General features: G+C 41.8%; 1 protein-coding gene and 1 long non-coding RNA gene across 5 annotated transcripts in view; one reads left to right on the top strand and one right to left on the bottom strand.

Moving 5' to 3' along the window:
• CTPS1 (CTP synthase 1) overlaps nt 1-10,876 on the bottom strand; it is a 38,694-nt gene extending 27,818 nt beyond the window's left edge. The window contains exon 1 of one of the 3 annotated variants that reach the window (XM_079111942.1): nt 10,738-10,876. The gene's annotated coding sequence lies outside the window, so the exon portion shown is untranslated. The other 2 variants (XM_079111941.1, XM_079111940.1) reach the window with 2 other exon arrangements.
• LOC306644736 lies at nt 1,468-21,778 on the top strand. 2 transcript variants are annotated; one of them, XR_013759453.1, is made up of 5 exons: nt 1,468-1,587; nt 15,883-16,019; nt 16,963-17,180; nt 20,569-20,658; nt 20,891-21,778. It is a non-coding gene; the product is annotated as an uncharacterized lncRNA (long non-coding RNA). The 2 variants fall into 2 exon arrangements; XR_013759454.1 differs by lacking the exon at nt 1,468-1,587 and adding an exon at nt 10,851-10,983.
• The last annotated feature ends 697 nt before the right edge of the window (nt 21,779-22,475 follow it).

Below are 22,475 nucleotides of genomic sequence, written 5' to 3'. Positions count from 1 at the left end.
TATGCTCTAACAGGGTAACACCTCTCTTTGAAGGAGATTCTTGCAGCCTCCTACAGAGACTGGCAATAAATATCCCTGCAGAGATCTAGTGGGAGTCTGAAAAGATTCATTCTCAGTTTACAGACTACCTATCATGTGAGAACTTCTCACATTTTGTGGAGACCCCCCCCCCCAAATATTCAGGTTTGAACTCAATTTGCTCAAAGTTGCTGAAAGTTGTTAGTGACAGAACATTCACAAAGAAATGAGTAATCCAGTGATGAAGGCTATAAAAAGTAAAGAAGAGGGAGCAGAAAACTTCAGTGCCAAGGCCAAGGTAAAGTACCACGGCCCCTCAGAGGGTAGTGAGGTGCAGCCTGGGGTGGGGGAGGATCTAAACTTCTGCTACATAGACCTGACTTGAGATGGGGCTTAAAGGATTGACTGTGTGGCCTAAAAGCATGGAAAAGGGAATAGAATGAACAGGCGAGAACAGGGGAAACGTCAAGAGTACAGAGGGGAAGGAACAGGAAAGGTAAGGTGCCAACTTGTGTGCAACCTTGAATGCCCAGTCTGAACTTTATTCTGAAGATGATGGGAAGGCATCGGAAGGTGTACACGCCCAGAAGCAACATAAATCATGATGTATCGGAGAAATTCACCAAAGGTGAAAAAACAAAAACCTTAAAAAAAAAAAAAATCAAAGTTGTGAGATCAAGTTCCAGCTCCACTGCCCGTATACTGAAACCTCGGTTAGGTCCCTTGGGTTGCCCCAAGCCGGATTCACACCACCGTAAAATGGTGTGAGAACCTCCGCACCGCCCTAGTCAAGGCTGCAGACGATTCAAGATTATGAGTGCGGACGTAAGTGCGCCACGCAAACGTAGTGAACTTCTCCAGAAAGCCTGTATCCCTCGCCGTGGGGAAGGAGGTGAGCGCGGCGGGGTCGCGGGCCATCCAGGGGCCCTGAGACCCAGCGAGCTCACAGGCCCCTTCCTCCAAAGGAGTAAGGATCAGTGGAGGCCACTGGCCACTTGGCCCATTCCCCACCGGGGCGGGCGACAGTGGACCTGGAAGCCCCCTTCCAGGTGGGCGAGTCCAAGTCTGAGGCCCGAGGGCTAGGGCTGCCGGAATGGAGTGGCGGCTGCCGGGCTTTCCCAGGGATCGCTGAGCACCGGCTCAGAGCCTCTACGGCCCTCTCCGTCCCAGGAGTCAGGCCGGGTTAACCATGCGCTGCCCAGCGCCGCAATGTGGGCCCCGCGGCCTCCGTGGCCACCCCAACCCTGGCCAGCCCTCTCCCCTGCGCCTCTCCCCAGCGGCTCGAGGCCACGCGGCCCGCGCGCGGGAGCCGGCACCTCACCGGCCTGGGCCGCCCGCCCCACTCCCGTTAGGCACGCAGCCCATTGGACAAAACGCCGGACCACCTCGCCCCTGATTGGTGGGGAGCGGCGTCTGTCATCCCGGCGCGGGGCCGTGCGAGCAGGTCTCGGCTGGAGCTGCTGACTCCTGCACGGGAAAGCAGTTCCTCCGGGATCCCTGGAGTCAGCCTACCTGAGGCCGGCTTCAGATCCTCCCGTCAACTACAGAGGTAGGCCGGCGACTCTCGCGGTGAGCCCCGGGCAGCCAGTGATGTGTCCCGGCCGCATGCGCCGGCAGTCTTTCTGGGAGGCGGGCTCTAGGCGGTGCGCACGCAGAGGGCGGAGGCGGGGCGGGCCCTCGGGGACGCGGGCGGGGCCCGACTGCGCAGGCGCACGGGACGCCGCCAGGGCTTGGCAGGCTGTGGTGCTTCTGCCCTCGACTCTGGGTTTACTGGGTGGTCTGGGCTTTCTCTGTTAAGAGACGGCCTTGCTGTGACTCACGCCTGGCAAGTCCGCCTCTTGGTTTCGTCTCCTGCTGCAGCAGCCTTCCGATGTTCTCGTCGTCCGGCCTCCTTTCGGGCTGCCTGCCAGACCATCTCCTGTTCTCTTCAACGTGCATCGTTGTGCGCTCCTCGTGATGCCACCCCAGCCTCTCTCCCGCGGGTCCCTCCAGACCGAGGGACGCCAGCAATGGCACCCCGGCCTGCAAGAGAGAAGTCCAAGAGGGCTGCTTGACGCCAGCTCCTCATCTGCATCGCTTTCCCCACATGTTCCCTGACGGCGGCTACTGGTAGGGACACGGGTCGCAAGGCTAGTTTCATGCACCTGACGTTCCCTGAGCACACACTCTGTGCCCACGTTTCGCTGGATCCTGAGGGACCCCGTCCCCGGACTAAACGATGTAATGAAGGGAAATGGTCCGCACATAATATTTCTTCCGGATTTTCTTCAGTGCCTGCTGCGGAAATGCCTGGTGTCAGGGGATTGCCCCATGCGGGACGGACAAGTGGGTGGGGATCAGGGATTCAGGTAGGGAAGTCTGAAAAAGTGACTGGGAAGCTGAACGTGGAAGTGCAGTGGCAAAGATGGGGAAGAGAGAGGTGGGAATAGAAAACAGGGAAGAAGGAAAAGCCTGTGTACAGGATCCGAGACCCAGAAGAATGTTAAAGGTCAGGTCAGGGATTTTCTTTCTCAGGATACTGGACAGGCGCCCAGACTTCTGAGGGGAGGATTTTTTTCTTTTGAATAACAAATAAGTTCATGCACGTGGTTAATTATTTTTGCCATGTACTACAAACTACACCAGGGTATCCATGAAAAGTCAGTCTGAATCTGTGTTCCTGTTTTCTTCCCTAGAATCAATTTGCCACAAATTCTTACCCATCTTCATTGAAGGAGTTAAAGGAAATATATGATGTGATCAAATTTGTGTTTCAGGAAAATTACTCAAACGAGTGGATTCCAAAAAGTCATTAAGGAGACTCCCATAATGGCCCCTCTTATAGGCTTCTAGTTCCTTCCAAATCAGGACCATCACTGTTCTGACCCTACCAGCCTGCCTTGCTGCACTTAGCTCCAAATCTAAAATGTGTGCCGTGTGTTTGAAGGTGATCTATGACCACATTCTTTGCAGAAGCATTTGATGTTTATTGAAGTGCTTAGAACATAGTAGACAGAGAAACTTGCTGACCAAATTAAGATGCTATAGAAGATATAAAAATGAGCCATTTACCCAACTGTGGGAGCACTTCACTTTTCTCCTTAAACCTCTCCCATCTCCTCCACATAGTCCCTCTCAGCTATGAATCTTGCTTCCCATTTGACTAAGAAAATAGGAGTTACAAGAACTTCCATATCCATCAGTCTACTTTTATCTGTGCACACAAACTCTTTTTCTGTTTGTGGACAGACTGCCTGCACTCCTAGAGGTCAATCTTTCCTCATTGCTTCAAGTGCCATATTCTCTCTTTATCTCCAAGATGTCTGCTCTTTCTCTCCTGCTTCACCATTTTTTCCCCTCTAATAGATCATTTCCACTAACATGATGCAGGTTCTCCCACAGTAAGTCAGAGCCCCTCTCTCAACTCTACCTCATTCTCTAGCTAACCCTCCAGTTCTCTGGGTCACTTTTCAGCACTGCTTCTAAAAAGTGTTGGTCCTTGCCATCTCCAATTTCTTCCCCTTTCTTGAACACATTCCAGTCAGGCTACTGCTTATGTAAATCCATTGAAATTGCACTTGTCAAAATTTACTCCATGTTCTCAGACCTCTTCTCTGTACATCAGCCTAGACCATAATCTCCAGTGTCTGTTCACAGGTCCCAGACAAAGATAATAGTGTGGCTGTATGCTCACAGAGTGCATGCACTTGTATGTGTCTGCATAGTTGGGCTGTTCCTTTCTCCTACCTTGGGCTCAGTCTCCCTGTGAGCTTCTGGGTATAGCCATATTGCCCCTAGAGCCTGCCTCCAAGCTGACCTCTTGCCTTACTGCATTTGTCACAACTGGTCACTCCTGCTTTAAAGTAAGTTCTTTGCTTGGGTTCTAAGAAACCACATTGGGCTTTTCCAAATTTCACAGGCCTCTCCTGGGTCTCCTTCTTTAGATCCTCTTCCTTTTCCACTTCCTGGCCCATGAACATTAGTCTCAACCCTGAGGTCTTTTCTCTGTTTACAGTCATCTTCTAGACAGTATAAGTCACGACTGTATTGTGAAAACTCCCCAATTTATAGTCCCAGCTTAGACTTCTTAATTCCAAATGTGGGGCCCTTCTAAGCACACAGAAGCTATCCAGGTGCTCACATAAGCACCCCATCTTAGGCTTTGTTCCTGGAGAATCCAACATGTCCCTCAGGCACTGGGTGCCAGCTCTGAGGTGTTTACCACAGTGTGCCAGAATTACCTATTTACTTGTCTGTCTCCTCTACACTAGATTGGAATCTCTTTTAAGATAATCTTGTATCTGCCTATTTTCTTATCAGGTACAGTCTTGTTCACCTTTTAATAACCAGGATCTAGCCTATTGAATTCCCACTACTACCCTATGATAAAATGCCTTCATGATATACTATATTACAGACAATGAAAAGACAGAAAAAATGCAAACGCCCTCCCGAAGGCAAATGTGAAGGTTCACTTAGAATCCCCTCATTCTGTTCACCACTAAGCCTTGATGATCATTCCCTTACCAATGCGTCCTTGACTTAACATTTTTCACTTCCAACAAATATGTGGCACATCTGATGTGCTTGGATAATCAGTGAGAAATGGGGCAGGAGAAAGATGGCAATTATTTACAAAGTTGTTATATATTTTTCATAGATTGGGGTTACTCTAAAATTACAGTTTATTTAGTTTTTAACAAACATGTAAATGGTACAAAATTTGAAAAGTAAAAAGGAACACACAGTAAAAGCTTGCCTCCTGCACCCCAGCCTGTCCCCCAGCACCTAGACTTCCCACCCAGAGACCAAGGCTCTTGGCAGTTTCTTATCCATCAAGAGATGTTCTGTACATATGTACATAACTTTTCTTTTTTTTATTTTTTTTTATTTTATTTATTATTATTATTATTATTATTATTATTATTATTTGGTGGTACTGGGGATCAAACCCAGGGCCTTGTGCTTGCAAGGCAAGCACTCTACCAACTGAGCTATCTCCCCAGCCCTCATATATAACTTTTCTTATTTGGTTTATTATTTTAATATGACTGTGTTGCATTGGGTTTTCTTCACTTGAGCTAACTTTCTTTAATGGTGTAGTGAATCAGTTGGTTATACTCTTATTTTATTTAAGGATTTAAAGTTGTGTTTGTGTGTGTGTGTGTGTGTATGTGAGAGAGAGAGAGAGAGAGAGAAAGAAAGCATGAACTGTGAGAGAACAGCATGGCAAAGAAAAAGCAAGGGTAAGAACTTTCTTTCTTCAGTGACACTCCACTGCCTTTACGATACAGTCAAAACCACACTGGTTTAAGAGGCCATGCACAAACTGGCCTCAGCCATGTCACCCACCCCATGCCATAGCCACACTGAACTCTTTCAGTTCCACAAGCATGCTATTTGTTCTCTTTCCCTCGTCTGGATCTGTGCGCAGACCTCTGCTGGCATTTCTCCCTTCCCCTCTGTCTTGCTGACATCACATTTCGGTGTGGCCTTCTCTTCCCCAAAGTAATTTTCTGGACAGCCTCCCTGCCCCAAGTTGGTGTTAGCCCTTCCCTTCCATTCTTCTATTGCTGCCTGGACTTTCCTGAGCATGGCACTCACCAAATTGTCTTTGAATATTCATTTTCTCATCCAAATCTCCCATTGTCTATAAGCTCTGTGAAGTCAGGGACCAGTTTATCTTATTTGCTTTTGTATGTGCAGTGTCTAGGCACATGAAAGACTTTTAGTAAATATTTGTTCTACAAATGAATGAGTTCTGAAATTAAATTAGATCACAACCCTTTCTAGAGGTGTGTTATGGCTCTAACTTTTAAATTCCTAGCAGCCAAAGTAAAGAGGATCAATATGGTCAGGTAAGAATCATACAATAATTGCTCAGGAGAAATATCACATCCTCAAATCACCTTTCACAGGCCCTTAGGTCCCCTTGCTAGGACCCCTAAGTCCCTCCAATTTTTCCCAGGGGCATTTATCAAAATTGTAGTAATCAAGGGGGCAATTAGTTGATGTCTGTCTTCCCCACCAGACTATCTTTCATTTGAGTCTGTCCCCATCACCTCTCACATTGTCTGCATGTACTAGGTGCTCAGTACATGTTTCTTGAATAAATTAAAAGGACCACTGTTCCTGCAAATGAGCTCAGAAATCAATTTCTCCTGAGTTCATGGAGAGGAAACAGGATTTGTAATACAAGGTCGAATAGTCTCAGTAATATCCATACAACAAGCATACGGGTAAGGGTCACAGGTCCGTTCCTTATAATGACTTGCTATGAAGGCTGATGACAATACCACTGAGTGCAGTTCAGGCAAAGTGACACTACAGAGATCCAACAGGATGCAGTGTGGGGGAAGCCACCTGAAGACCTGGTTTGTTCAGGGGTAAATGATAGCTCACCTGCTGCTGTTCTTTTATAAAGCTTCCCTAACCTGGGTTCTGGGAAGATTTTGAGAGACATTGAATTCAGTGTCATCACAGAGACTCATGGAAGAAAGCTATTCCAAACTTCAGGGGTTTTCAGCAAGCAGTTGAACTGGGGGTCAGGGAGATAAGATGCTTATTTCCCACAGAATTAATTGATGTTTTTCATAGAGAATATCGTGGGATGTAAGAATAATCTGATAGAGACATCTGTCTCATATAGGGCTATAATAATGTGCACTGCTATTATATATGATCATATAACCATACATTAGTACCTCAACACATTCAGTGAAAAAAAATGTAGTAAAAGACAAAGCCACTTTGTAAAAACATGCTCTCAAGCATAATAATGAATTCTCAGTTAATGAATATACTATCATAGCTAATATCGCCACACATCCAGAAATCAGGGACAGTTCAGATTTCTTGGAATTTTTTAAATTTCTAATAAAAGTATTGTGTTATATGTATAATTATGAAATTTGATGAAAATAATTGGGTGAATGAGAAATGAATACTTTTCAGATCATGTGTTCTGAGTTTTGGGGTTAAAGAACATAACAAATAGGATCTATTTCTAGTCCCTCTGCCTGGGAGAACCCCTCTGAGCCTCTCTGGTTAGTTGGGTACCCTTCATTTCTGAGTCTGTCCCCAGCACCTCACATTGTGTGCACACAGAACATGCAGTAGAGGGTGTCTGATCTGCAGAGCCTGTCTTGGTTCTTCTGTCCCAGAAGTTAAGATGTCCTATTGAGATCATCTGTATTTGCTACTTGTTGGACATAGAAAAAGGATTACCTCCTTTCAGCTCCAAAAGCTGCAAGAAGGGGTAGTAAAACCTCCCCAAAATTCCCCCAAGCCCTCCAGAGTCATCACAAACATACATTCTGTATAAACTCACCCTCGTTTTTCAACAGCTCCAACACAAGCTCCCACCACTTGCTTCCAACCTACCTGTGCCCCCAGTACCCTTCCAGTATCATAGCTCCAGAGAAAGAACATTCTGTTCACAGTTCCCAGCACAGAGCTGGGCACGTAGTAGACCCTCGATCAATATCTGATGATTAAATTACTTTGTGACTTTTAACTTCCTTGCAGTCTGGCTTTTTTCCACCTATGTGACCAAGACAAATGAGTGTTCCTGCAAGAAAACCAATTATTGTATCTCAGTTGCTGGGAAGATGCCGCCAAAATCATGGGCTCTGCTCAGTGACCCAAGGGTCTCAAATGTTTCCAGGCATTGTTTCCCAATGGGTGACTCATGGGCAGAGGATCACTAAGGGGTCAGTATGGCAGTATCCTCTGGGCACTCACTGAGCACCCAGCTTCCACAGAGTCAAGTGACCTAACCTAATGACACCAAGAGGATGGACAGGAGATTGAGAGATTTCGAAAGTGAGCACTCAGCGGAGCCATTATGTGTGTCTACAGCTCAATAGTTATAATTTCAAATTCTGGGCCAGGCTCCAGACATCTGTATCCAAGATCTATCCACAAGCTATATTTCTGTCTCTGAGAGCAATGGCTCCTGCTCCTGTCATTAGTACAATCTCACTTGATGGGCACATCTTTAACCTGGGGCAAACAGCGTGTCCAACAATCTCAAGTTTACTTAATTAGCAGTTGGATTCCTGCTGCACATGATGAGAGGTTTTCTTTAAAATGATTCAACCTTTATTTAAAAAAAAAAGTGCACTTAACATATATTTAACTAATCTGAACTCAAAGGGATATGGAAAAACTCCCATCTGTTTGAGGGTTTAAATTGCTGGAAAGATTGATAGGAATGATGTGGTGGAGGTGATGTCCTTCTGAAGAAAGAAGTTGGGGCTGGTTCTATGTTGTTTTGCAGCTTAAAAAATTATATTTTGTAAACTCTTTTGAAGTATAACAGACATATGAAAATCGTAAGTGTACAATTTGATGTGTTTGATCACAACTATGGAACCAGCACGAGACCAAGAAACAGAATGTTACCAGCACCCCAAAAGCCCCCTGGTTCCCTTTCCATTTCCCACTGAAGCATACCCAAGCATAGCATAACCTTGACCTCTAATTCTGTAGATTAACTTCCTCAGGCTCTTTTTAAAACTGAACTTAGAGGGCTGGGGAGATAGCTCAGCTGGTAGAGTGCTTGCCTTGCAAGCACAAGGCCCTGAGTTTGATCCCCAGTACCGCAAAAAAACTGAACTTAGAATAATGGGCTCATCTGTTAAAGCTCCGAAAATTTTTTTTTTTTTTTTTTTTTTTTTTTTTGCAGTACTGGGGATCGAACCCAGGACCTTGTACTTACAAGGCAATCATTCTACCAACTGAGCTATCTCCCCAGCCCTGAAAATCATTTTCTAAGAATGACAAGACTCACAACATTTTATTTGGCTCCTCTAAGTTGTATATGTCTCCTTTCTCTCTCTTCCATGCCAGATCATCTCCCTTTTAAGTCATAAAACCATCTTCCTCTAATTCTCATTAGGTAAGGAAAGCAAAAGTGTCAGGACAATGGGTATCCATTCATCAATCACCAAGCTTTCACTGGCATCTCCTGTGTGGCTGGCATTGCTGCAGGCACCAGGTTAACGCAGTGGGGACAAATGGTGGAGTGCCTTGAAACCCAAAGAAGGGACACCTTACTCCAGCAGCATAGCCCCTCCGCCCAAAAAATGCTTTCCAGACAGGGCAGATGTCAATGCAGGTAGGAAGGAGGGTCAGGTTGTCGAGGTGGGGGGGTTTGGAAATGCCATGGGGGGAGGGGAAATCATGTACTGAGGCACACAGGCAGGAGACTCAGTCAATCAGGAAACATCAGTTTACTCTATGTAAAAGAAGAAAATGTTGAGATGACTTCTAGGTTAAGATGGTAGATTGAAGAAACACCAAATTTCCCTCCCTACTGAAACTTTATTAAAACTAATGATTGAAAACTACATGATCCAGCTGTGCACGGTGATGCATGCCTGTAATCCCAGCAATTTGGGAGGCTGAGGTAGGAGGATGGCAAGTTCAAAGCCAGCCTCAGCAATTTAGTGAGGCCCTCTGCAACTTATTTAGAGATAGCAAGACCCTATCTCTAAATAAAACATTTAAAAAAAAAAAAAAAAGGCCAGGGATGTGACTCAGTGGTCGAGTGCTCTTGGGTTCAATTTCCAGTACCAAAAAAAATTTTTTTTTTTTTTTTTTTTGCAGTACTGGGGATCGAACTCAGGGCCTTGTGCTTGGGAGCCAAGCACTCTACCAGCTGAGCTATCTCCCCAGCTCCCAAAAATTTTTTTTAAAAATGCAAGCTCAAAACTATGTAAGTCCATACAGGCAAGGAGAACAGAAGATATGGCAATAGTAAAAGTTCTGGAAGCAATAAATTAGATGAATGAATGAAAACTGAGCAGATTTTTAAAAATTTTAAAGGTAAAACCTAAGTGAGCAGTAGGGAAAACTAAGGAACAATTTTATCCACATGGACAGGATGAGGGGCTGAGGCATCAGACTTTGTCCAACTTCTTCCCTTCTCTGAGGGGGCCAAGAGGGCCTATCACAATCTTCCTAAAGAGCAGTCATGGTGGACAGTTGGAGTTGGCTGGGAATTCTGAGAAGCCAGGCACATCCAGACACCAGGAAGGAGGACAGATAAGTGGAGTGCTCCATGGAGCTACAGTCTCTGTGTAGCTACCTGCCAACAGGCTAAGCCTCTGGTGGTGGACCTGGGGCACCTGTGGTCAGCAGGATCAGAATCTGGGAAGAGGAGCTGCACGTGGGGCAGAGAAAGGACCCACCAAGCACTTCTGTCACCATGTATCTCCCCTTCAAAGAATAATGACCACTCCTTCACTTGCACCTCCCCCACCTTCATACCAATTCCTCTTTCAGCCAAAACTCACCATATGGGACAGGAGCTTCTGAGAAATATAGTTCCAGCTTAAAGACGTGGGAAATAAAACTTGGATCAATATATGCAGGGGAGCAACAAGATGCAAAGAAAATGCCCCTCTGCCAAGGAGCAGCCACACCAGACCCGAACCGCTCATGCCTAATAATTCACAAGAAAGAAAGAAATTCTATCTGTAGATACTCACTGTAACGTGGGTCTCTGTTCCTTCAGCTGAATACATATCCCAATAAATCACACTTTGCTTTCCCACTCCTAGTTGTGGTTTTAATTTTTCATTCCCTCCGAGTGGTAAGTCTGACACTTGTCCTTCATCCTTTGTCAGTCACTGAGCTTCCCATTCTTGTTGGCAGCCCGCAGGCCCACAACCACCTGGAGGCTCCTGATTTCTTTCAGGCTCAGCCCCTGCCTTTCTTGCCTCTGTATCTGACCTGGCCTCGAGGCTGCCTTTTGCTCCGCAGACTCCCTCCAGTGGCTTAGCTCTCTACTTCTGATGTGGTCTCCAGCATTTCTTCAGACGCTCCTTCCCAGCCAGCTGTGAAAATGACTTTGAATGCTCAGTCAGCCCCCATGGTCCAGGTTGGGCTCCCCTGTCTCACGCAAAGGCTACCTTGCCCCTGACTCTTCAGGGCTAAGCCTCCAGGTTGGAAGCCCCAAAGTGTGGAGGCTGACCTAAGGTAAGTATTGATCCCCCACTTTCCCAGCAGTCTTAGGCTGACCGTCCTGGCTGGAGGGACAGCCATCCAGGATCTTGATTCCTGTCACTTTATCTTACTCTCTGCCTTCCCACAGGGCATGTCCTCAATGGCAAGGTCAAAGTTAAAATACTCAAACGTCAACTGCTAAATTTAAATTTAAGTACTCTTGGCTTCTTAAGTTCTGTAAGACAACAGATTTTGGGTTTATTAAATGTGTTTTTATAAATTGCTGGTAAGTGGAAAGTCAGTTTAAGATGGCTTTGTTTCTGTGTCTTGACTAAAAACAAGATGATTAAGGGTTAAAATTCTACTTACATGTGTTCTACATACAAGGAACAAAAACAACTAGTTTTGATGAAAAAACTAAAGACAAATATACAGTATTTTATTTCATTAAAAAAGAGTGGCAGAATCAACAGATATATGAAAAAATGTTCAACATCTCTAGTAATAAGAGAAATGCAAATCAAAACTACCCTAAGATTTCATCTCACCCCAATTAGAATGGCGATTATCAAGAACACAAGCAACAATAGGTGTTGGTGAGGATGTGGGGAAAAAGGTACACTCATACATTGCTGGTGGGACTGCAAATTAGTGCAGCCATTCTGGAAAGCAGTATGGAGATTCCTTAGAAAACTTGGAATGGAACCACCATTTGACCCAGCTATCCCATTCCTTGGCCTATACCCAAAGGACTTAAAATCAGCATACTACAGAGATACAGCCACATCAATGTTCATAGCTGCTCAATTCACTATAGCCAGATTGTGGAACCAACCTAGATGCCCTTCAGTTGATGAATGGATAAAGAAACTGTGGCATATATATACAATGGAATATTACTCTGCCATGAAGAATGATTAAAATTATGATAAAATTTCAAATGGATGAAATTGGAGAATATCATGCTAAGTGAGATAAGCCAATCTCAAAAAACTAAAGGACCAATGATATCACTGATAAGCGAATGAGGACATATAATGGGGGGTAGGAGGGGTTAGCGTTAGGGTTAGGGTTAGGTTTAGGGTTAGGGATAAGGAGGGTGGTAGGAATGGAGGAAGGAAGGACTGTATAGAGGGAAAAGAGGGGTGGGAGGGGTGGGGGGGAAGGGAAAAAAATAACAATGAATCAAACAATATTGCCCTATGTAAATTTATGATTTTTAATTTAAAAAAAGAGTGGTAGATGTGATCCTACAATATGTACAACCAGAAAAATGAGAAATTATGCTTCATTTATGTATTATTTATCAAAATGCATATATACATTCTACTGTCATGTATAACTAATTAGAACAGATTTAAAATTTTTAAAAATTAAAAAAAGATCCCCCTTTATCCCTAAGGACTTGAGCATATATTTCCTAAAACATATGAACATTCTTTCATAACCCCATACATTACCCATATCAAGAAATTAATATTAATACAATAGTATTATTTAAATTATTTGCAATAGTATTATTTTACCAATTTTCCCAAGATTGTTCTTTATAGCCAAAGAGATGAAAAAATTGATCTCAACTCCAATCCAAGATTATATGTTGTCCTCTCTCTTTAGATTCCTTCAATTAAAAGAGTTCTTCAGGCTTTGTCTGTCTTTCATGAGACCAATATTTTTGAAAAATAAAAGTCTTTTATTTAAGCCACTCATGGTGGTGCACACCTGTAATCCCAGTGGCTCAGAGGCTGAGGTAGGAGGATAGCATGTTCAAAGCCAGCCTCAGCAATGGCAAGATGCTAAGCAATGCAGCAAGACCCTGAGGATGTGGGCTCTGTGGTTAAGTACCCCTGGGTTCAATCTCTGGTACCAAAAAAAAAAAAAAAAAAAAAGCCATTTATTTAATAGATTATCCTTCATTTGGGTTTGTCTGTTGTTTCCTCACCGTTAGTTTGATTCAGGCCATGCATCTGTGACAGGAATAGCACAGAGGTGTGATACTGTGTCCTTCTTTGGTACACACATCAGGAGATGGGTGCTATCAGTTTGTCCCATTTGTCCCTTGTGATGTTAACTTTGGTGGGTTCCGGTGGGGTCTGACAAACCTCTCCACTGTTAATTTACTATTTTTGTCTTTTAAATCACTATTTTGTGGGAGATACTTTGAGATTGTGTAAATACATCATTCCTCATTAAAAAAAGAGTAATTTCATATACATTCATAAATTTTTAAGGACTGTTTCAAATTGTGAATTTAAAAGATCAATAACAAGAATAAAAATATAAGAAAAATATATTTTCTTAATAAAGAAAAAAATTCTGAAAGTTTTTGGTATGGTAAAGTAATTTTTTTTTTTTTTTTTTTTTTTATCGTGCTGAGGATTGAACCCAGGGCCTTGTGCTTGTGAGGCACGCACTCTACCAACTGAGCTACCTCCCCAGCCCCTAAAGTAATATTTTTTGTCCTAAAGTTCAAAATAAAGAGTGAAACAGGACAAAGCTAAGAATGTAAACAAGTTCTAGAGTGTCTAAGTAAGTTGCAGAAGGTTTGTAAAAGGTAAATTCCAAAAAGTTTGTGTGTAATTCAGTGGCATATTCTCAATATAGTCAGTTGAAGTTATTTAAGGAGTTCTCTAAGGTCAAATTTTAAGGTATCAATATAAAAGTCTAACTCTCTATTCTTAAAAATTACAAGATTTTCTTCAAACATTGATCTGATCTTATTTATCAAGATAGCATCTTGTGTCTATTAGGTTTTATTGAAACCTAATATTTATTTTTAGTGAAACTAAGTCCTAAAGGAATTAGGGTTCATACCTATTTCAAAGTCTTTTGAATGACTTTTATAGCTCTGGTTAAATAAAAAAACTGATATTTTAGGATATTACAATAGAGTTGACACCCTAAATTTATATGACTAGAGATATGTATGCAAATGAAAACCAAATATGTTTGTCTGAGGTTTGTCTAAGTGTTATGCAAAAGTTTATAAAATGAAAGCTAAATATAGGAATGGTAACCAATGAAGGTTCTCTCTTATACGTTATGTCTGACATAAAAGGTCCACAGTGCCATTTCAAAACCTGGCTTACATCCGTTTGCTTTAACTACATAAATGTTCGTTGTTATATAAATGAAATGCATTTATACATCAGATAATAAGTCTATTTCTGATATCTCACTGAGTTAAGACTCTGCCTTTCACCTTACTTCATGTTAGAATGGCTCCAAAGTACACCAGAATTAAACTCATTTAAAGTTATGTTCAAAAGATAGATTTTTGTTATAAAGATTACTGTGATCTCAAAATAAACAAGGGATATCATGCAAAACTAAGAAAAATCTTCAGTGAATTATAAAAGGCATTTAAGGTTATAAGAGAATTGTATAAAGAAAACAAAATTTGTAAAGGATTTCATATGAGATGAGTTAAAAAAGTTAATGAGTCTTTGTAGAGGCAAACTAGATATCAAATACACCTTAGTGCTATTATAGAAACTACATCTCTTGGTTCAAAGCTGTTACACAAACTAAATCCTCCTATAACTTTATAAATGTTGCCTGATCGTATTTTACAAAATTACTACTTCTAATAAAACAATCTGAGCTAATTTAAGACAATAAACCATTAACTATAGGACAGATAGGATACAATGCTGAATTTTAGTACTAATATTGACCCCAATAAATTAAAAAGGGTAACTACAAAATTATAGACATTAATATTAAAACCCGGTACTCCTACTTCAAAATGGTGAAACTGGCCTGCTGGATATTTAAACCCAAAAACTTGGAGACCAAAGTCAAGGAAGTAAAAGGGCTAAGAAAAAGCAGCCAATATTTTGACCCTTGACCTCTAGGGTCAGCTGGAACTCAGGGAATGATGGGATTTCTCTAAGGGCCCTGCAACACTAGTGAGTCACTCTACTTTCTGATCAGGCAGATTGTGAGGACCCTGGAAAACAGGAAATCAACTAGAGAACATTCTGCAAAGATGAGGGTCATTGAAAAGGGGAATTGACAATTCGGAAGCCCCCTATGGTCAGCAAGACTCTGATCTGTCCTGACAGATGGCATGACTGGTAGAGGAAATCTAAAGGAGCCAAGAGGTTTCTCAAATGTTTCCAAGAGTTATCCCTGACAAATCTCAGCTGACTCTTAATGGTAGAGAGGAGCAGTCAGTTTTTTTGACCAACTTGGTCTTGAACACCTGACAGCGAAGTATAACCAAATATAGTCAGACAGGGACATTTTAAAAGGCAATGGTTTTTTAATGTAACATAAGATATACACTATGTCAGTCCTCCCCAAAGTAAGTAAAACTGGGAGGCTATAAAGAAAGGGCTCTTACACAGCAGTGTCTGATAACTACCACAAAAGATGCTGTAAGCGTGACAAATTTGTTCTAAGTCAATTTGAGACCTACAAATTTTCATAACCTCCTACATAGGTAAGTTCAATTTGGTTTTCACTGGTATGATTATTTAGCTCTGATATTTATCCCCCAGGTTGGTCTAATAGAAGTAATGTGCACATGAGAGCCCTAACTGACTTTGCCAAGAGAGTCCTAAATGACACAGTTAAAAGGCATCCTTCTGCAAACACAGAGGTAACTCCAATGAGAAAGCTATTTTACAAAAATCAGATGGCATTCCACAGCTCAGGGGGAAACCTGTGCCACTACAAAAATCAAAAGTTGTGTGTATGTTTTTAACAACTCTGCTGATGTTTCTAAAGCCTTAAATGGCCTCCACTCACAAATAAATGACATGTCAGATCACACCCTAAATTCTAACAAGTTACTATCTTCATGGTCTTCAGAGCCTGGCTGATAACACTGATCGTTTTTGTGCTAATTGTTTGCAAAAATAATGCTTCACTGTCTTGTTTAGTGTCGTACTAGTACGATCCTTACCCTATGTATACCTTGTCCAGGCACCTGCCATCTGCTACCATGGACCTCTGTACTGCCCTGATGCATAAGACACCTGCAAAGTCTATCAAGCTCCAGATGGTCAGAGAAATGCTATCTACCATGGAAGTATCACCTGACTTTTAAAGGGATCCATTAGGTAAGCTTCTGTAGGACAACGCTGACTGCTATTCCCCTCTCAACATCCCTTTTGAGCCTGAAGAATTTAGAACAGTCATCACCCAAATTCCCTAACAGCAGTTAGGGTTACTGCTCCAGAGGATAACTGACATGAGGAAGAAGAGATAAAGCTGGGAGGATAGGGAGATGGGCCCCTGGGTACCTTCCTGGGCAGTAGAGCACAAACAGTACTTGCAGATATATTTGCTTAGTAACTTACAAAAAGGCTATTTTTAAATCAGGACCTACGTGACTGGGGTCCATGGCTCTCCAAAAAAGGAAAAATACCTGATTGATACTTTGATTGGACTAAAGGTTGCCTGAATATCTTGTGAACATTGAATGCCTTACCCAGGATTGGCAGGAGGTTGACTTCCCTAAACATATAACCCTTAGCCAATAGCCACTCTTTGGTATCCCTCTCTTGGGACCCCTCCCTCTTGGGAGCTCTGCTTTCTTTCTACTACTCTAATAAATCCTGCTACTTTGCTCTCACCCTTCTGTCTGTGGATTTTATTCTTCAAATTCAAGAGACTATGAACCCAACTCCATGCTCCATGCTACACTCTCATCTCCCTGCCCAGGTTCTTAGGCCTCCAGACCTTACTCATTAGACATTACTCTAACTCAGTCCCTGAGGTCTTCCTGCATGCAGGACTTTCTGTGGCTGCCAGAGCCTGCTGGACCTGGGGTTACTGGCCCTCCCCTGAGCCCAATTCAGTTCAGTCTGTCTACACAACACTAACACAGGCCCTCTTGTTCCAGGCAATGTGCTAGATGTTGGGGTTCAGGAAAGTCCAAGCAGGCTGGGGAGGTTGCTCAGTGGTAGACTGCGTGCCAGCTGAGGTCCTGAGTGCTTCACCTACCTTCCTCACTCCATCCTCACTGCAGCCTTTTGGGGTTGTCTTCTTTCCATTCCGCAGATGTGAAAACTGAGTCCGAGGATAAACATGCTCCAAAACCATCAGCTGTTGTCAGCAGAGATGGGGTTTGAACCCACATCTGTCTGGTTCCAAACTCTTCCAGCTGTCTGATGAGAGACCTCCCTACCCCAAGAGTCTGCAGTCAGTCTAGGAACTGGGCAGCTAAGGAAATAGCTAACATACCTGCCAAGCACAACAATGAAAGTATGCAGAAGTAGGTAAGTGATGGATGGTTTGTTTGCCTTCCCACTCACTGGAATGCATTGGAGTATTGCACAAAGGAGCCTCCAGCCATCCCCAGAGAGCTTACTTAAGGGGGAAATAAAATTCTACATTTTAAGCATCACTATTTTGAATCTTTTTACAGTCATAAAACTATTTAAACTCAGGACTTCCCAGTGTTTTTCAAATCATGGGTGGGACATATGGAAAATGGCAGCATTTATGTGACACATTAGGGTAAACTCAATTTTGAGAAAATCTAGGACTTGGTGAAAATACTAGTCACATTTTCTTTATAGTACAAAATTATGAAAAGACATGAAATACAAAGCATTTAGGAAGACAGTAAATGTTTAATTGGAATAAAACTTCCAAATAACATCTCTTCAAATTTTGATAAGAAATCAGCTTCTCTCACACTTTTTATGATAGATTTTTATTCTTGAACTGGCTACGAAATTCCTGATTGCCTTTCTTCCTTCAAATTCACGATCATCAACATTGACAAGAAATTCTGCGCAAGCAGACATTGCAAATGGCAGCAATATCTATCATATTCCTCCGACAGTCAGAAATGTCTTTCTTGTCCTTAATAGAATTAGGATCCTTTGAAATTTCCTTTAACAATGCTATTGTTCTCTGAATCTAAAAGTTCTGACTTTTCTTTCATGGATGACATATAATGTTGAATTCTTGTAATAATATAAACGGCATTAGAATACAGGAGTACTTTTATATGTTGAGTATTTTTTAATTATGATGAAATTTTCTTCAAACATATACAAATACTGCTTTAACTACCAAATTGTTTTTCATAGTCCTAATCCTTTAGGTTTTATATAATAGCTCCAATGTAGTAATAGGTAAACCATTTGTAATTTCATATCTGCAAAGGAAAATTTTTTCTTTAAGTCTACAAACACTGTTAGCACATATCAATATTGTGTGAAGGGTTCCCCAGGCCACCCTCAGGCTCAATGATTTGCTGGGAATCACAGAACTCAAAACAATTGTTAAACTCCTGGTACAGTCTATGGCAATGAATAGACACAGATTAAAGTCAGTAAAGGAAAAAGTGCCTGGGAGAGTTGGGGAGAAACAAGCTCACATTTCATATTGTCCTTCAGTGGATTCATCTAATTCTTCCTACAATGGTGTGTGAAAACATGGCGGAAGTCTTGCTCTCTAACCTTGGTGTTCAGGATTTTAAACTAGGGGTCAGTCACACAGGATGCAGAGCCTACATGGAAGACCTTAGCTACTCAGTGTTCAGCCCAGAACCCCAGGGGTCAAATTGAATAGCATTGTCCAAAGCCTGAGGCTCAGAAAGTGCTTCTATCATGCAGGATAGTCCAAGGGCTCAGGAGTTATCTTCCAGGAGCTGAACAGGCTGGTTCATTTGGAATGTGCAGGTTTTGGGAAAGCAAACCTACTTACTTAATTCTTTACATATATACTTTCATCATATGATTCTTAAAATTGTTGATTAGTTTCACTCAGAGACTCAAAATTAAGATTTTGAAACTAAATACTATCCTTCAAAGAATTGCAAAGTGAGAGTGAGTTCCAATTTTTAAATTTTATTTTTACTTTTTAAGATCCTAAACTTTGGACAAAATTGTTCTTTGGACACTCAACCCATTTCTGAATGAAACAGCAGAGAATAGTTTTATTCTTGTATTTCTTCTCACGATGCTGAACACAGGGTTGAGAGACTTGGATTTAAATTCACTATTTTGATCACAGCACTTATTGTGGAATTCAGATCTCCATGGAAACCTTAACAAACAAGGTTTACATACAAAAGACAATGGCTTGTCTGTAAATACAAGGAAGTGTTGCTCGAATCCCAGGATCTTTAAAATGCCCTTGGGACTCCTTGATGCTTGTTGTCACCACAGCCACCCATAAGAACACAGGCTCACCCAGTGTTGTCATAGATCTTAACCAACCTGCTCATTTACCTGACTACTTCCTCTGCACTGGGTTCTGAGCATTCTGCCGTTACTTCCAGCAGTCCATAATTACCATGCTGGTAGATTCATTGCTGCCATGAGCTCTCTTTTGATTTTCTGAATTAAATTTGGTTCTGTCAACTGAGATGTTTTCAATGCATCAGTAGGATTGTTTTGAAATAGAAACTTTTCTATTTGCTTCTTCAGCCCCAAACGTAGTATTGGTGATTTTCATGTGAGCTGGTAAAATGAGCAATTAAGCAATTTGGGTGATATATTTTGACTTCAAGTTAATAGAGGCAGAAACTTGCAACCAATTTCCTGAGTTCTACCTGAATCAAGATTTGTAACAGAGTTTATTAAAGAACATAACGTTAAGTGAAAAAAGTCATGAGAGACATTTTGCAATGACAGACATTTGCCATAGCTAAGTATTTTCCTGTGATAGTGGAAATGTTTGAAGATTTGTGTATGGTGTACAGTTAGATGCAGACGGAGATGGCCTGGTCACCTTGCTTCACGTCCCAAGACAAAGGACTTGTGGGCCAAGACATAGAACTAGAGGGACCCAGAGTACAATGGGAGACCACCCTTGGTATATTTATTGCCCACTGAATGACATTTTTTGGACTACAGTGTTTAGTAATTTTGATGACTTCTCCATTCCAATCAAAAAGTTTCCCATTATGGTGGGAAAAATTATCCATACAATTAAATCTATCTAAACACAAAATACTTACAGTTTCAATGGCCCTTTTATACCTTTGGGCATTCTGCATTTCTAAAAATGTTTTATACACATTTTATTGTATTTATTTATTATCTCTTTTAAAAACACAGTCAACAAAATAGGGAGTATCAAGACACTGGTTTTCATTTAGCTTAGTAATTAAAATTCTGAACATTCACCACATTTAAAGATTATGCATGCTCAAGGATGATAAAAATTATTGTGAAATCTGATTTTCAGGAGCTATAAAGTTTCAGTTTCCTAATTGATTTTAATTAATATGCTTTCAACTGTTTTTGGTTTTAGATGATAGTTTTTAAGTTGTTTTTTATTTTCAAGTATTTTTATTGAGACATGAAATGCATTTGGTAAGGTGTGTACAGAGCATGAATCTACAGCACACACTTGGGTGAATTTTTACTTATCTACATCCCAGAGTCAAATAGAAACCTTTTTTGGCCTCTTCCTCTTGCCTGCGATCACAGATCTCATGATAGCCATAGGTTAGTTGTGTCTGCTTCACGCGTGTCACATAAACAGAATCATGCGGCATGGGCTCTTTTACTTGACTTTTTTCACTTGGCATCAGGTTCAAAAACTTGGTCCTGGTTGTGGCCCGTGGCTGTAGCATGTTTCTTTTTACTACCAAGTAGCACTCTGCTATGTGGAAACATCTTGGTTTCTTTATTCATTCATCAGTTGATGAGCGTTTGGGTCATTTCCAGTTTGGGACCATCATGAACAAAGCTGCAGCATCCATACTTGGCCATCTGCACTCATTGCCATGGGGTAAGTAAATACCCAGAACTAAAGCCAGGAGGCAGAGCGTGCACATGTTTAACTTGAGAGACATTTTCTCATTTTAAAAAGCAAACAATAGGAGCCGGGCAGGGAGGGCGGGCGGGGGAGGGGGGAAGCCCAGTGGGAGAGCGCTTGCCTAACACAGGAGGCCCTGGGTTCAATCCCCCACACAGCAAGACAGCCACAACAGTAACAAAAACAAATAATACTTCATCCTCAGGCTCCATCAAGAATCAAACTGTATTCAACATTAAAAATCAAGTCATTCACCACGTCAAGAAAGAACAATTGAAAAAAAATAACAAAATAAGTTGTTTTCTGTATGGAAACCCTTGCCACAAAATAATAATGATGATGATATTCATACTTCTGTGTTAGAAAAATAGGAGAAAAGTAAGTTAAAGCACTGCCACTATCTTGCATGCACTTGAAAAATGAAGAAGAATGTTACAGACCAGGATCATAAAGAGACTACCTGCGATTATTTGACAGGCAGCCATGTGAACTATGATACAATGTGAACATGACCAAGTCTTTCTGGCTAAAGGATCTGGAGTAAAATCTTGCTGCCAAAGTAATTATTATGGAATTCAGGAGGCTTACAGAGGGAACCAGTAACAGTATTCAAATATCTTTTTGAGGTTGTGGATTTTTGAGCGGTCAGGCAGGTCAGCATGTGTAAAACTCACTCCTGGCATGCCAAGTGCACAGCTGTGTCTTAACCAGTAGAAAGACAAATTCCAAGACAAAACATCTCCTGTGGTCAAACAATTTTGGAAGAGTCTGTGCCAAAGTTCAACTTCAGATTAACACCGCAGCAATTCTCAGAACTCTTTAAAATGCCAATACTTGTGCAGATGATTACATGACCTGTATAACTAACTCTACATCATGTACAACCAGATGAATGAGAAGTTATACTTCATTTATGTATGATGTGTCAAAAATGCATTCTACAGTCATGTATAACATTCTACAGTCATTTAGAACAAAATAAAAAATATTTTTAAAAATGCCAATGCTGCTGGGCATGGTGTGCACACCTGTAATCCTAGTGACTCGGGAGGCTGAGGCAGGAGGATCACAAGTTTGAGGCCAGTCTCAGCAACTAAGGGAGATCCTAAGCAACTTAGTGAGAACCTGTCTCAAAATAAAATAAAAAGGAAATGGATTGGGAATGTAGCCTAGTGGTAAAGCACCTCTGTTTTCAATCCCAAGTATAGAAGTATAGAAAGAAAGAGAGAGAGAGAGAGAGAGAGAGAGAGAGAGAGAGAGAAAGGCCAATGTCCACAGTGAATTCTTTGGGGTCTCAAACGAAAGTGGACAAAGCATAGAAACTTAAAGCTCATGTAAACAATTATTCAATAAACATATTGAAATGTTCAGTCTCACTTATAACTGAATAAATTCACCATAAAAGAAGACAGAATTTTTTAGACAGAAGAATGAAAAACCTGAAATAGCTCTAATATCCAGTGCACTTGAGTGGTGGCTCACATGTAAGGTGGGAGGCTATGTGTACCCACGCAGACTCTTTGGAGGGAGTATCAGTTAGGAGTGTCACCCAGCTGCATGTAAGTGAAAGCCAACAACTTCATCAAATACAAATTTATTATCTTTGACAAAAAGAAGTCCAGAGGTAAGTATCCCAGACCAGTGGTGTAACTCCGCACTGCCAGGATCTCAGGCCCCTTCTGTCTTTCTGTTTTACCATGCTAATCATAGGGTTTTTATTCTCACATTTGCCTCCTTGTGACCTAAGGTTACAAAATGGCTGCATTACCTCCAGCTCAGTTTTGCATTCT

Source organism: Sciurus vulgaris, assembly GCF_902686455.1.
Source record: "Sciurus vulgaris genome assembly, chromosome: 1".
Lineage (NCBI taxonomy): Eukaryota > Metazoa > Chordata > Mammalia > Rodentia > Sciuridae > Sciurus > Sciurus vulgaris.
The sequence above is the reverse complement of the archived record's forward strand: the minus strand, read 5'-3'. Positions and strand labels throughout refer to the sequence as shown.